General features: G+C 36.1%; 1 protein-coding gene across 2 annotated transcripts in view; it reads right to left on the bottom strand.

Moving 5' to 3' along the window:
- The window catches only part of LOC139977399 (uncharacterized), a 64199-nt gene extending 57493 nt beyond the window's left edge, over nucleotides 1-6706 (bottom strand). Inside the window, exon 1 of one of the 2 annotated variants that reach the window (XM_071986696.1) lies at nucleotides 6531-6706. The gene's annotated coding sequence lies outside the window, so the exon portion shown is untranslated. The remainder of the gene's footprint in view (nucleotides 1-6530) is intronic. The other variant, XM_071986695.1, reaches the window with a different exon arrangement.
- Nucleotides 6707-17935: the final 11229 nt, after the last annotated feature.

Here is a 17935-nt window from a genome sequence, read left to right as displayed (position 1 = left end):
TCTAATCAATCGATATGTAATTCTTTGATAATTTAACACTAATGTTTCAAGTTTAATCCAGATTCAGGCGGTGTGAGGGTGGACACCCACCCCTTTTCAACCCCCCCCCCCTCAAAAAAAGGGTAGAATTATTCATTTGCATAAACGTGCGTGTAAAACTAGTCAATTTATACCCTAAATATGTATTAGAATGCAACATTTCACTTACAATTTTTTCTTCTCTTTACACGTACTTAGGGGGTTGACTTCAAATAAGTCACGGCCGCACACCCTTCTTTTCAAATCCTTGATCCGCCCTGGACATCACATATCCCTGTTGTGGTCCACTTCCAGGGGTAAGGGAGGGTATGGGTGCAGGGGGGGAGGTAGCAAATCAAAATATGTTACATATATTGAGCTATAGGGACAAGATATTGAGACCGGGTTTTCAACTAACAGTGTGGAATATTTTACTCTTCTTTATTTTAAAATTATTTAAAATAAAAACAGCTAGCTGCGTTATAACATCTATGTCTTTAGATCAATATCAACGCATCGTGCTATTGTAAAAAATATCATTTATTTGCATTTACCTCGGTAAGAATCTAAATAAATAACTCTGTTCTTAGTTCTTTGCACTTTTATATAAACCATATGTTATAATAATAATAATCAGCAGTTATTTTTACGACACTTAAGCGACCACAAATGTGGGAGAAACTCGCAAGGGCTTAATATCTAATATAACAGTTAGTATCCGGCCTACATTCCTTTTACAATATATGCATATATCATTGCTTATAAGGTTATCATTGACCAGGGGTAATATAACGTCTGTAAAGCGCTTTGAGACCTATCGCTGGTGTAAAGCGCTGTATAAAAATCAAATATCATTATTATAACTTCACCTATAATATTTTGAACGACCGGTAGCTTTGTTTAGTTTGCGTATAAGCTTATTCTAAGCACTGGGCAATTGTACTCTCGAAGGAAGTACGGAAGAAAGATATCTGAAATCCTTCATTTTTGTAAGCCACCTGGAGCCGACATTTAATTTAACGCTTTCTTATCATTGTTACCAATACTGCAAGAGAGTTTTTGTTTAGATGAAAGAATCACGAATTGTCAGAGATTCTACCCGTTACGGTTAACAATTGCATTGAAACTTGAATATCCGGTCAAATATTATCTGTGGCGGTTTTGTTACCAAAATCTATATTGATTCACCAAGCTCTACGATGCACAACCTACCACAGAGAACAAACAACCAGAATAGAGAAAACAAACACAGTTTGAACATGGTCTTTTAATAATAATAAATCAATTTTCCTGAAATAGAAACACGCGACTCAATGATTAACGTGCATGAATGGGTATAGATCAATTCACGTTTCACATTAAATAACTGAGGCTTCTTGATTGTATAACTCATTGTCAGTGATGACGTAAGCACGTCGTCAATAAGAGATGTATTGTAACAAAGTGGTCCCCGGTTTATGTAGAAACATTACTTTTGCTTTTTAGCTATATATGGCGACGTATGTATCAAACCAAACGTTTGGTAACACATGTCTCAATGTTATAGTTTATGCTAAAAGAATTACTGTTTTATCTATAATTAAACTTATTGATTACGTAATTAAACGTATTTCAGATTTCGTATCCATATAAAATCTGACACAACACCCAAATAATTGAATAATAATAATAATAATAATAATAATAATAATAATAATAATAATAATAATAATAATTTTTTCCATCCGTATTTTATTTCTCTTCTCAACACAATATAAAACAGCACGGTGTCGCAGCACCTTTGTATCAAATTATAATACTCCAATACAATACATGCTCCTAAACATTTTCAAAACAATTATCGAACTTAATCAATTTATGCTCCTTTTTCTCTTTTTGCAGAAGAAACTTTTCAACTGATAATTGAAATCGAAATTTCACTGAAAACTCCTCAGCTGTCGGAATCTTGTTCTGTACCTTACAAAAGAAAATATAATATTTGGCATTGAAAATTAAGAAATTTATCGGGTTTAATTCATCATTGATACATCCGAAAGATATAATATAGGGAGAAAGCTCAAAACTACATTTCCACCATTTTCTAACAACTTCCTTCCAAAATGAATCAACATAATTGCAAAACCAAAATAAATGCTCCAGAGTCTCATCAAAATTGTTGCAAAAACTACAAGTTGGGGTGTTAGCAATTCCGATTCTATGCATGTACTGATTAACACCAAGAATTCGATGCAAGAATCGGAACTGAAAATACCGAATTTTGGGATCCCTGACAGCCGTATATATTAAAGAAAATATTCGTTGCCAATTCCAGTCGACTGTGCGATATTTTTCTTCCCATTTTAGTTTTGCCCTAGGGGTAGTAACCGTATCTTTAACTAAGTTCTCGTATACACATCTATTGCTTTTCGGTGCGAATATGAACTTTGTCATACGTTGACCATTAATATTTAAATTAGCATCATCACCCAAATTATTTCTCCAATACCTCGGGATTGCCGAAACAATACTACAGTAATTAAGATAGGAAAAATGTTCAATGTCGTGCTTTTCCATGAAGTCCCTATACTGTAGTATGGTACCATCCTCATTAAAAAAATTACTAACATAGTACGCACCGGCTCTAAAAAGTCTTTCATTGTAAATGATCTGTTTATCAATCTTACATATGTCAGGGTTTTCCAATAGGCGGCGCCCTTAAGCCTTTAGGCCTGAGCACCCTAAACCCTGTAAATCGTTTAATCGGCCTATAGCGAGTTTTTGAATATATTTGAACAAGTGCTCTCCAACCTATCCTATTACTGTGAGCCTCGTATAAAGTATAGTTGAAAATCCCTGGCCTACATGTTGTCTGCTCAGATTACCTTCATTTCTCACAACAAGAAAATCAAGCATAATGTGAATTTTTAGGAGCAAATAATTATTTACTAATATGTAAAAACGGTCAGCACACTCCCATAAACATATCTTGCTAGCACGTTTTCCGTGTGTTTAGTTTAGAAAGGGGTTTTCCCAGATGATAAAATCTTTCTTTCTTCTTTGAAGTATTCACGAAATCAGTTTTGTCTCGAAATCAGTAAATTTATTAAAATGAATATTTTTATTTTTTATTGTCCAAAAACCCCTAATATATTCATAACTCCATTAATGTGACTTCCCCCAGCCTTGTTCTTTATATTCTCAGGTCGTGGAACGTAATGACAAATTTCGTTAATTTACACATTTCATCAAAAAAATATTTGAATTATGACGTCATTAATCGTTTCTCAGAACATCAATGATTCGAGGTTTACATTTCTCAAACTTCAATTACTCAGCAGTTTATGAAATGTTATTAATAAAACTTCATGGGACACAATCTCTGTGTAAAATAAAAATCCCTTTTTTCTATGTTTCGTCGTATTTTGCTTAAAAAATTAGCTCTCAAAATTATTCTAAAAAACCATCTTTATGACGCAGTAAAGTTAACATTACAGCAGAATATGTAATAGTTAGGGGGCGTGGCGCTTCAATCCTAGCAGGATCTTTTTCAGAGATTAACTAAAACGAAAAGAAACTATGTTTTTAGTGTGTTCTCCTTTCAGTTAACGTCTACAAGGAGCGATACGTCGATAGAGTTGGACGAGGATGTACTCTCATGTACTCTCCTCATCTGCCTATTCGATACTCCGGCACAGTTTCTTATAATACATGGATCTTATAATGTTTCAGTGCACCTAATGGACTACGTAAGGACTGATGTTCTAATAACTGGCAAGTGTGCCAACTGAAGCATTCACAGGAGACATTTGTCTTATTGTTTCACTCTACATATTGAGTTATTTCATAAACATTGGTTCATTGTCCCTATAGTAAGCAAGATGCAACCCAGTTGGAACAATTATGGCAATTATGCTAATACCACTTTATACTGTCCTCCCATACCAAAGCACTCATACTGACAGTGTGAACAGTTCCTCACCTGTAATCTGATTCTAATGCTAGTACCACGCTATACTGTCCTCTTATGTCATGCTTCAAAGCACTCATACTGACAGTATGAACAGTTCCTCACCTGTTATCTGATAGAGACAGGGTATTCATACTGCTCATACTGTCAGTGCTAGAACTTCGAACAATCACACGAAAGGACCTACTGGCGACATTTGTCCCTAATGGATGACCACGTGATAATCATTATACATAACGGGATACCAACCCACCCCCCCCCCAACCACACCCTACTTGAGATCAATATTACGTTGAGATATGTGACTACAGACGTCCTAACCACATCTAATTCTAGACTAGTCCAGCAGAGGTAACTCAGTGGGTAGTTCGTGACTCCTTATTGATAATACATGATAATGGTAATTTGTACAAGCTGACTTATATCAAAGCCATCACGAGACACTGTAAGATCCAATGTTTTCTGTATTTTCAGTATAGAAATCATGAATAAAGATATATTCTGAGTTGTTTGTATACAATCATGTAATTTTTTTCATAATGGAATATCCCTCAATATAACCATGAATTATATGATGTGATTACATTAGTTAAGACGATGGTCATAGTTAATTAATTTGAGGTTTATCAAACCGTTAAATCCGATATGGGAAATTTTGTGTCCCATAAATTTTATGTACATGTTTATGATTTCATTTCTGAAATCAATCTTAGTGCCATTTCGGTGAACTAAAAAAACTAATGAGGGGTTTTCCCAGATGATAGAACCTTTTTTTTTCTTTGAAGTATTCACGAAATCAGTTTTGTCTCGAAATCAGTAAATTTATTAAAATGAATATTTTTTAAATATTATTTTGCTTTTTTATTGTCCAAACACCCCTAATATATACATGACTCCATTAATGTGACTTCCCCCAGTTTTGTTCTTTATATTCTCAGATCGTGGAACGTAACGACAAATTTCGTTAATTTAAACATTTCATCAAAAAAATATTTGAATAATGACGTCGTAAGTCGTTTCTCAGAACATCACTGATTCGAGGTTTACATTTCTCAATCTTCAATTACTCAGCAGTTTATGAATTATTATTAATAAAACTTCATGGGACAAAATCTCTGTGTAAATAAATCTCTTTCTTCTATGTTTCGTCATATTTTGCTTAAAAAAATACTCCGTAAACTCACCTTTGCAACACAGTAAAGTTAACAGTACAGCAGAATATGTAATAGTTAGGGGGCATGGCGCTTCAATCCTAGCAGGATCTTTTTCAGAGATTAACTAAAACGAAAAGAAACTATGTTTTTAGTTTGTTCTCCTTTCAGTTAACGTCTACAAGGAGTGATACGTCGATATAGGTGGACGAGAATGTACTCTCCTCATCTGCCTATTCGATACTCCGGCACAGTTTCTTATAATACATGGATCTTATAATGTTTCAGTGCACCTAATGGACTACGTAAGGACTGATGTTCTACTAACTGGCAGGTGCCAACTGAAGCATTCACAGGAGACATTTGTCTTATTGTTTCACTCTGCATATTGAGCTTTTTTTATAAACATTGGTTCATTGTCCCTAAGCAAGATGCAACCCAGTTGGAACAATTATGGCAATTATGCTAATACCACTCTATACTGTCCTCCCATACCAAAGCACTCATACTGACAGTGTGAACAGTTCCTCACCTGTAATCTGATTCTAATGCTAGTACCACGCTATACTGTCCTCTTATGTCATGCTTCAAAGCACTCATACTGACAGTATGAACAGTTCCTCACCTGTTATCTGATAGAGACAGGGTATTCATACTGCTCATACTGTCAGTGCTAGAACTTCGAACAATCACACGAAAGGACCTACTGGCGACATTTGTCCCTAATGGATGACCACGTGATAATCATTATACATAACGGGATACCAACCCACCCCCCCCCCCCCAACCACACCCTACTTGAGATCAATATTACGTTGAGATATGTGACTACAGACGTCCTAACCACATCTAATTCTAGACTAGTCCAGCAGAGGTAACTCAGTGGGTAGTTCGTGACTCCTTATTGATAATACATGATAATGGTAATTTGTACAAGCTGACTTATATCAAAGCCATCACGAAACACTGTAATATCCAATGTTTTCTGTATTTTCAGTATAGAAATCATGATTAAAGATACATTCTGAGTTGTTTGTATACAATCATTTAATTTTTTCATAATGGAATATCCCTCAATATAACCATGAATTATATGATGTGATTATCTTAGTTAAGACGATGGTCATAGTTAATTAATTTGAGGTTTATCAAACCGTTAAATCCGATATGGGAAATTTTGTGTCCCATAAATTTTATGTACATTTTTATGACTTCATTTCTGAAATCAATCTTAGGGCCATTTCGGTGAACTAAAATCAAAGCAAGCCAAAAACAAAAAGTTGTCTCAAGATATCCCCAAATGCATCGATAAAAATAAACCAGCAATCACATAGGCTTGAACGTCTAGCAAAACACTACGTTTCCAAAAAATGAAAACTTAAATTATATTAACGAAAGTCGTCTGTTACACTTACCTTTAATTAAAAATCCGAATCAGTTGAAACTTGAAAGAATCTGAAAGTTATCATTCCAAATACGTTCTTTGCGCGTCGCGCAAGCAGTTCTGTTCAATTCGTAACAGCGCGTACGTTCTATATATATAGCTAAAGTAACACTACCTCTCGTATTACACGTGTGTGGAGTGACGATGAATAATATAGACGTTACCCGTTGGAGTTCATTACATTAGTACGTGGTTAATAAAAACATCTCTGACTTCAACGGAGGTCGGAAGTGTACGCGCAATAGTTCAAGAAACCACCATTCTCAACGTATGAGTGCAGGTAGCCAATAAAACTCAAGTGAAGGATGAGCTAAATAGATTGTTTTGAAAAGATCATTAATTTATTTCGAAATAAACTGTGAGAATAATGGCAAATTTCAGCAAGTAACGGTCAGTACTAGAAGTGAAAACTGGGAGAAATTAGCAAGAGTTTCATCAAGTAATTTCTTCTGTGTTGCACCCAACTTATGATATGAACATTAACGAATTACATTATTATTGATGAATTTTTAACTATAACGAGTTATTTATAATGTTGTTAAATTGTTCAATTTTAATAAGGACGTAGAAAACTTCAGCCTAATAGTTGAATCGGAAATTTACAAAAATTTTCGCTTCTACTTATTTATAATGAATTTAGTTGCATCTTGACCATGATAAACTCAACAATGAACTATTATGGTTTATGATTTTTGTTTTAACATCGAATCATACTAAAACTATATCCAAACCAATGAATTAAGAAAAAACCTGTTCTAATATTAACCACTGACTAAATTTACGACAACTCTAAGGAAGATAACTCGGTGGGTAGTCGTTATTACAGCCGTTTATGTTAATGATGCAAGTCAAACCTAGCAGTATCCACGCATGTTTCAATGGTGTTGCGCTCTCTGTTAAACGAAAACAATGAAAAAACATACATGCCTCTGATAAAAGAGAGCGATTCAAAACCTGATCTAATTTACGGACTGAGAAAAAAATATTAGCGACAACAATACATAGCCAAAAGGTTGCTCGTTTTTTTCCCCCATTCTAATTATTGATTCGTTAGGCTTGGCCTTGTGACACTCTGTGAATTAAATGTTGGTTTAACAGTCAAATCACGTGATATGTGTGCCTTTTTTTCTCAATACATCCAAGGCTACATGAAATGTAATAATGTTTTCCGTGAGAAATTAATAAAAAAAAAAAGATAATTTTTTTTCTTCACATTATCAAGAGGAAAGAACTGTAGCTCGACTTGTTTTGATGAAATTACCGATACTGGAGTTATGAGTTATTTTCACAAGTTGACGCCCAAAAGTTAAAAGAGATGGTATCATATGAAACGAACAGAAACAACTTTTTATGTTGGATCAAAATTCAGGGAAGACTAAGTTTCTCGTTGTAAATTTTGGCTGCGTTTCGTATACGGATCAGACCTGGCTTATAATCTTTATTAAAAGCAACGATTCGAAAAGTGTTTTTTTTCAGTACCAGTGCGGCTGTTTAATCCTTCATGATATTTTTTTTTTTAGTTCACAGAACTATTTTCCTATATTTTTCTTTTTTATAAACAAACATGTCGGCATTACCGATTCAGCATCGATTTGGGTTTGTATTTCTCGTTATTACTTTATCCTGTAACACCTCATTTTGATGCAATGATGCAATTTATTATCCTCTTTTCTTCTCTTCGTGAATTTGTTTCTGTTATCCCCTGTTTTCCTTTTTACTTTGGATGCAAATCTCAAGGTAACGTGTACTTTGTTTCATTTTGTTTATTTGATAATTTATTTTATTTGGGATACGTTATATTGAAAGGTAACCAAGGCACGTATCTAGTAAGCTGTAAGCCGCAAATTAGAATGAGAATCATAAACTGCAACACACGTGATGTTAACCTTGTCATCTGTTTATACTAATATTTGATTTATTCTGATTCTTTTTATATGATTAGTTAACAAGACATGACGACAACAACTAAAACAAAGGTTATAATGAAGGGATCTTATTGTTGTTTTAATTTACAAAAGGAGCCACAGACTGGACCATTATCGTTTTAATTATGTTCATGCATCAGAGATTGCTATTCATATGGAACATGCTACAGCGATGGGAACGTTTCCAGTTTTATCGTGACATGGATATTAAGTGACATATAGGACTGAATGCTTGAACAAGTCTAGGGATGGGCACCAACAAACCAGTCATTAAGTTATATAAATTGTTGTTTTTAGTGTGGATATATTGCCTAGAATTAACAATGTTATATGTTATTCCCATATCCCTGCCATTTCCCTATACAACTGCCATTTCCCTACCCCACTGCCATTTTCCTATACCACTGCCATTTCCCCATATCACTGCCATTTCCCTATACCACTGCCATTTCCCTATATCACTGCCATTTCCCTATATCACTGCCATTTCCCTATACCACTGTCATTTCCCTGTACCACTGCCGTTTCCCCATACCACTGTCATTTCCCCATATCACTGCCATTTCCCCATATCACTGCCATTTCCCTTTATCACTGCCAATTTTCTATACCACTGCCATATCTCTATATCACTGCCATTTCCCTGTACCACTGCCATTTCCCCATATCACTGCCATTTCCCTATATCACTGCCAATTCCCCATATCACTGCCATTTCCCTATACCACTGCCATTTCCCCATATCACTGTCCCTTTACCACTGACATTTCCCCATATCACTGCCATTTCCCTGTACCACTGCCATCTCCACATATCACTGCCATTTCCCAACATCACTGCCTTTTTCCTATATCACTGCCCTTTACCTATATCACTACCATTTCTCTATATCACTGCCATTTCCCTATATCACTACCATTTTCCTATATTACTGCAATTCCCCATATCACTGCCATTTCTCTATATCACTGCCATTTTCCTATATAACTGCCCTTTCCCTATACCACTGCCATTTCCCTATACCACTGCCAATTCCCTATATCACTGCCATTTCCCTATACCACTGCCATTTCTCTATATCACTGCCATTTCCCTATATCACTGCCATTTCTCTATATTACTGCCATTTTCCAATATCACTGTCATTTCTCTATATCACTGCCATCACCACATACCACTGCCATTTCCCAATATCACTGTCATTTCCCTATATCACTGCCTTTTCTTATATCACTGCTCTGTCCTTACATCACTGCCTTTTTTCTATATCACTGCCATTTCCCTATATCACTGCCGTTTCCCTATATCACTGTCATTTTCCTATATCACTGCCTTTCCTTACATCACTGCTCTGTCCTTACATCACTGCCGTTTCCCTAATACACTGTCATTTCTATATCACTGCCGTTTCCCTATATCACTGTCATTTCCACATATCACTGCCATTTCCCTATATCACTGCCATTTTTCTATATCACTGCCGTTTCCCTATATCACTGTCATTTCCACATATCACTGTCATTTCCCTATATCACTGCCATTTCCCTATACCACTGCCATTTCCCTATATCACTGTCATTCCCCATATCACTGCCATTTCCCTATATCACTACCATTTTTACTTTTTAACTGGTATCGTACTACACATCTGTCAGTTTCTTATACCACAACAACTTTTCTTCATTAATTAACAATATAGTTACTCCACCATGAAAATATGTCCAGGAATACAGAGAGAGAAACATAATAGTTTCACCTCCTAGTGACCATGTGACGTCACATTTTGACAAGCTGTCACTGTCATTGAGTTCGAGGGATTGCGGTATAGGTTATATCGAAATATGCTTATATTGCATTGCTTACCTAAACAATTCAAATTTAGTGGTGTGTACGCATAATTCAATTTTAATGAGCCATTTAAAAAAAAATAATATACCCCGTTTTTTAATGCAGAAAACTGTTATATCGCAGTGTAGGTAACCATAGGAACACACGGGGCTATATAACATAACCATGCTTCTGTCCAATCGTACTCACCACTAGGCTCACAGTCACACCCCACCAACAACTACCCTTCCACCCAGGGCCGTCTTAACGCATGGGCCCACTGGGCCCTGGCCCAGGGCCCCGCGATGCCAGGGGCCCCGCAATCGTAGTAACCCCATGTCTTAATCTGGGAGGAAAACTTATTGAATAGGCCATTATGCCTGATTGAATTCGATACTTGACAACTTGTGACGAGAGTTGGTGAAACACTTGAGAGTTTGACATTAAATATTCGAATCTGAGTTGGCAATATACAATGCCAGAAGGCTTACAACACCAATTGGTCATAGCTGGTCATAAGAACGTACGCTATAGTACACTCAATTCACCTAATAGGTGCAATTATGTTTCACCATGAGGAGCATGCTATAAGTTCATGTTCCTCGGGCCCTCCCTTAAAAATACTTCAGGTTCTTGGCGACTACGTTGCGTTAGATAGTGTAAAACCGCCTACACCCCCCCCCTTCATTTCAATGCATGATGGTTACAAGTTGTACTTGGGAACGTTCATTTTCAAGGTTAAAACAAATCAAGAATAATCCCCGGAACAGAATGGGGCAACGGCAATTTAATAGGCTCTCTCTCGTGTGCATAGAAAGCGACATCCTCAAAAAGATTGACTTTCAGCCAATCATACAACAGTTTACGATCAAGAAATGCCGCAAGTTCCGTTAGTTTCCCCAGTTGAAAGACTTAACACAAGGTTGTTACAAATGTTGAGTCCAGTATTGTTAGGGAAGGGATGGAGGGCAACTGGAAGATTACTCTTCTATAATGTATTTCAGCTTTTAGATATATCACGTATGTTATTCAGCTAAAGTTTTATGCTTTATGCGCGACATAGAGAGGGGTGATAAATGCAGGCATGTCTATGCTTGAGCGATTGTCAAGGATGTCAAGTTTTCACGCAACTTTTTTTCGAACTCACTTGATTGAGGGGCCCCGCTCCATTGCCGGGCCCGGTGATCTCTTAAGACGGCCCTGCTTCCACCACACTTCACCCTCACCCACTCTTCCACCACAAGTCAGCAAACAGTTAAGATTCACCAATCATTCTCTGTTGGATTCACAAATCAGAGATTTTATGAAGCAGTGGCGTCGTTTACAATTGCATAAACTCTATATACAGCTGTGATTCACGACGTCCTTGTAAATTCAATTGATTTACTGGGTGGGGTCTTCGTACTTTGATATTTGGTCATTTGGGTTGAGCAGTCTGGTAATATTTCATTTCAACGTATAAACAAACACACAATAGAGAAAACCAGACCCAGCAGACCGCTATTTGATACATATAAATATATACATATGATATACTATATTCTAATAAGCAAATGCAGTGATAGCACGATGCACACAAAACACATTTTGATTGCTACTATAATTTAACTCAAAGATCTGCTCGGTTAGCTCGGATAATGAGGTTGTAATGAAGAAAAATCCCAGGACGGTGTTATGAGATAAATTAAACGATGATAGACCTGCGGCAATTGAATACTACCAAGGCTTTTAAGCTTGGGAAAATATTTCTCATTAAGTCTAACTTCAATGTGATTGTCCAAAAAAAGCGGCATATTTTCAAAATTATGGATGTGGGATTTTGGTGGATTAGTGGATGTTTGACACCCGGCTGTGGGAATTATATTCATGCCTAGATAGATTTGTCACGCTAGCAATCTTATAAGATACTTTATTTGAAAACATATTCACTTTCATTTGAGAGTATTTATATCTTCAAGTCAGTAGTGTAGTAACAATGATATGAAGAACAATATAGTGTATATGCCTATAAACAAATATATATAGTAATAGCAGAAACAAGGACAGGTCACGTAAGGATCATTCCATATCAAATCACCATATATTTTAGTATGTTGTTGTTCGACCTCTTCTACAAATTACTTTTTGCTGAGAAATCAGACCTCCAAAAAAAAAAAGTATGTCACGGTGGCGACAAATTGCATAATTTCAAAGTATGATAATTCAGCCAAGTTTGAAGCAATCCAACTGAAATTTTCAAAATAAGGTTATTTTATAGTGGTCCAATCACACAATATATTTGGTAATATTTAGAAGGGTTCGAAACCACAGCCATCCGTGATTTGACACGGAATGACCCGTGATTAAGATGTGTTATTTTTAGTCTAGGATATAATATATATTAAATAGCAATATTTTTGTAAGCTTGTTGTTTTATCAACCAGGGTTCACTTTGTCAAAATCTGTACTTAAGAGTCCGTATAGCTTTTTAATGTCAGTTCGGCCTTCCTACGTAGAGAACTTGCCGCCGACGCTGTTCTTTAGGGGTATCACTCCCTCCCTCTGGAAATGCCCACAACTCTGTAGCAGGGGAGAGTGTAAAATACACGCTGGCTTTTAGTAGAGAGAGAGAGCCTGAGTTTGTTGTATTGGTTATACGTCTGATGTGCTATAGGGCTCAGAGAGATTTAAACAATTCGTATAAAAGTCTTCATTTGGAGAGGTCGAAAGGTCATATGACGCATACAGCTCTTTTCCGCGGAGATATTATGAGATAAGAACTTGAAAAAAAAGGTGGTGAGGGGGTAGCAACTATTACGGCAAATCTGGCAAATATTAACAGATATGCTACTCATATATGATCCCCTTAATTAACGTCTATGGATGTAATTATTTGCTGACACGTATAGATTAACCAAATGTTGGGGATGGACAATTTCTCCTATCCATCCTCCCTGTCCCATCCCCCCTCCCATCCTTCGCCACTCTTCTTCCACCCATTACCACCCCAGCACTGTCATGGCTCATGCTCCTTCCTCCCCGATTTTCTTGTAAGTTCAAGCTTTATAGGAAAGTTAGGCTATGAATAACTTATCAGACCATAATATCTCAGCACTTAAATCAGACAGATTTTTTTTCCTAGTTGACTTCATTTTCAAATGAGACATCACATTATAACCTCGAGAATATGAAGACAAAAAAAAGACCCATTTTTTGAAGTTGATGAATGAATACAAAGGACTGCGTAGATTACATAACAAACCAAGGACGAGAGAGGTATTAGTCTTTGTATCACACCCTAACAATTCCTTGCTTCGATCGATTCAATGTCACGGCTGTCAATGTATTAATTGATATTTTAAACCAGAAGAAGTTTCTTTGCGGGATTATGAGTTTTTCCTCGCACAATGCACCAATAATACATATATTTTTGCCAAGGAGAAATAAACAACTGTTCCATAATCAGAACGACCAGGGAGCTTGTCAACTCGCTGTCTTCTCGTGTTGCAATTTATTACACAGTCACGAACAGAAAATAGATGGCGTTGTTTAAGAATATTTTAATATCTACTGTGAAAAAAAATCAACATAGTCAGGGTAAGCTTTCAGTAGTTGCAACAGGCCTTCTTGGTGGTCGTGCTCTCCGCGTATGAAAGATCAACGGTAAAGCAACGGCATTTACGCGATCAACGAAGTGTTATCCTTGACTAATGTGACCGTGGATAATACATTAATGTTAACTATCTATTAATATTGTTAACTTTCGCCCTTAAATAGATTTAAAGCGACAAAGCGTTTATTGGTATTCTACATACGCCCATTACCAGCTATGTGTAGTAACTATCGGGTGTGTTCATATAGATGTGGCTGAACAGTAACTAATTTATATGGAGTACAGTGATATATATATATATATATATATATATATATATATATATATATATATATATATGTATATATATATATATATATATATATATACAGTGATATATATATATATATATATATATATATATATATATATATATATATATATTTATATATATATATTTATACAGGGGCGGGATTTGAGTTGTTTAAGGGGGGGGGGGGGCAAACCTGCCAGCAAGACTATCTATGCGGAGCATACAAGACATTTTTTGGCTTTACAAACCCTCCAGATGGCCGGAAACGGCACTTCCCGCGTGCTCTAAGCTGCATGTACCAGTCCTTGAAATATGGATCTCATGTCTGCAATTGTATCTAGATAGTTAATTATCATTTAAAAATTTGAAGAGGATTAATAGTAGAAGATATGGTCAGATGGTGGTGTACAACTATTGTTATACGTCACTATCTAAGCGGAGCGCTATCATCGGTTGGCAAGGAGCGTCGAAATTTTCGATGAAAGGTACCCTTAACACCCATATAGCTTTAAATTGCATCTAAACAATTAATGAACGTGTGTAAATTTAGGGAGGACGGATAGAAGAACTTATATGGTGATGTACAACTGAAGCTTATACGTCACTATTTAGGCGGTGCACCACCATCAGTTGGCGCGGCGCGTCGAAATTTAAGCAAAAAGGAAATCCTAGATCAGCAAAAATGACACCTCTGGTACTAATAAATCGCATCTAGACAGTTCTTTCCCCCTAACATTATTAGTATATTGTGCATTGGACCGATCAAGAATATGTTCAGCACCCACTTCGAAATTCTCCTCGCGGTCCCCACTTCTTGGAGCACTTGGCAAATATTGGGGCTGAACATACCTTTACCCCTCCCCCACTCTTTTCATGGTGATAAGCCCCTCAAGTCCACCGGTTCCGTCGCCACTGAAGTCGAGGCGGGGTGACTTTTTGGATTTTACAATGCGACTAGGTGCAACATGGAGCAATATTTACGGGTCATTTCATAGTACTGGCTGAGATTTTGAAAATGAAATTATTACCTGACAGTACCAGCATTATGTCAGTTGAACTATTGCCAGATTATCAGGCAACATAGAAATGCATAATAAATACTTGAACGTTACTTACTGTTAATGAAGGGCTAGACGACGTCCGCTGACATTGCCATTGCATATTGTTGAATGACACAAGGGGGGGGGGGGGTGTCATGTGTCAGTGTATTGAATTTAATTAATGATATACCCAATATGCAAATCTGGCTTTTAGTTATTCAACGCATTCAGTAGAGCAGCAACGTTGAAAATCAATTACTGAAGCTAGCACTGTAGCACATGCCGCGGATTCATCACATGCAGAATTGCATCGCTAGTTTGTTAGCTCCAGGATTCGTAACCTGTCCTGCGAACCATGTGCTAGCTCCAGCTGTTCTGCATGCTACATGTTACGATGTTAAACACAAATTCGACTTAGATTCGAAACAAATAGGTCTATTTGATAGAGCTGTTGTGGGGGAATATTTCGATTAGGGTTGTGCATATTTGTCTGCCATTTGCAAATGCCCCCTCTTGCCCCCCGTAATCCCGCCCATGTATATATATATATATATATATATATATATATATATATATATATATATATATATATATAGTTAATCAATAAAGAATAACGCACCAGAAAAATTCCACTTCACAACCGGTTTCGTCCTTTTTGGGACTCATCAGGCCCCGGTTGTGAAGTGGAATTTTTCTGGTGTGTTATTCTTTATTGATTAACTATATATCTGTCATACCACTTGCTACACATTCAATATATATATATATATATATATATATATATATATATATATATATATATATATATATATATATATATATATATATATATATATATATATATATATATATATATATATATATATATATATATATATATATATATATATATATATATATATATATATATATGTTAATTATTAATAAAGTAACCTATTTTAGCATTTTGCTGTTAATCAATAAAATCAATTTTAAGAAGACCAAAACAGTTTTTTTTTACGAAACACATTTCCCGAAGCATTACACAAATTCGACAAATATCCAAATATGATCATGTACCTCAAGATATGTCAAGCACGAGCAATCCCCGTATTTAGCTATGGGCATGTTTGTGGAGGGAGCAGGCCCGGGAAGTTGTTTGGAAACCTGTCAACAGAATCTATCCGAGCAATGACATTACTTGTTGGTCAGCTAATGTAAGGACACGGGCAATCACAAAGCCGTGGTGCTAGCTGTCAGACATAAGCATTCCGTATCTATGATTACATCTGAATGTCACATGTATATATCATTCAAAACACACTGTTAGTAGATAGTTTTATCAGCTTTTTATTCAAATCCAATCATAAACATGATCTGAGGTCGTCAAATCAAATGGTGTGATACAATACGCACTCCCCACTACCATTAACCGTTGGAGTTTAAATAACGAGAACATTGTTCCCTGCATGCTTGGTCTGTATGATTTTTCGTTCACTTTTAGGCAGCTGGAAGTATGAAGAGATCGCCAGTTTGCAAGAGAGAAGAAAAACAGACAATTGTAACAGTTAAATATCGAACTCGATTACCGGTGCTATCAGATGATAAGAAATAGACATGAAAACAAACATATTAGCCTATACACTGAATACACATGACACTTACTTAATAAGAACTTCCCTTTTATTATTTAATAATAACGCATGTCGTAACCTGTTCAGCAAAATATGCTTGCTTTTATTAATAAGGGGGAGACGGGGGGGGGTGGGGATGTTGGAAGGTGGAGGATATTCGTTGAGTGAAATTTTCATGTTGTTTACAAATATTAATTACTGCTTAAATCTCAATTGGATTCTTCCATATGTTAATCGATACTTACCCGTAAGTCCTCTGTTGGTACACATATAGCGCCGAGTTCCGACAAAAATAAAGTCGTTATTCGGTATGGCCCCTCCAGCCTCTAAAGCGCACCAGGTGGAGGCTTCTAAAGGTTAAATTACAATAAATAATATACAGAAATCACAAAAGGAGACAAGTTACAAAGCAATTTTACAGATAATTTCACAAAACTGGTTTCGTAAGGAACATGAACTAGAAAATCCACCTTTACTGTTTATCATAAGTATATATATTATAGTACCTGTTATGACGGATATTTCTTGAATGCAATCTCCAAGTCAATCCAAATACTTTCGTCTCACTTCATAGAAACTAATTTGTACGGACCATTCGAATATTTCGGAATTTTTAACGTACAATAAATAGTAAGGACCTACGTGAACGCTTTTGTGTAACTTATGAAGAGCTAGAAAATATGATTAAAGTATTGTAGTTCCCATGCATGCAGAGACGGGCTTAAAGTCAGGCATCGACATTCCTTCCGAAATACCCTGTCCATTGGCTTAAACTAATGAAATATGTCCAATGACAATATGTATCACGGAAGTAATATATAAAAAATGAAGTTATACTTTCCATGTTAACATTTTGTTACAAATGGGTGAACAAATATGAATGATGTTCCACTTTTAGGCCACGAGACCCACCCCCTCCCCAACCACCCCATAATAACTATGTACTGTGTTTTCTCACTAACACAAATATGTAAACACTTTGCGTTTCCGTGATCCGTGATACTCCATCTTGCGATAACAGCGAACAACATTTGCAACACCTATAGTGTGTTAATCATTTTTTTTTCAGATTCTTTTAACTATGATA

This window comes from Apostichopus japonicus, chromosome 12 (genome assembly GCF_037975245.1).
Source record: "Apostichopus japonicus isolate 1M-3 chromosome 12, ASM3797524v1, whole genome shotgun sequence".
Lineage (NCBI taxonomy): Eukaryota > Metazoa > Echinodermata > Holothuroidea > Aspidochirotida > Stichopodidae > Apostichopus > Apostichopus japonicus.
Note: the sequence above shows the minus strand (reverse complement) of the source record. Positions and strands in the feature narration are given on the sequence as shown.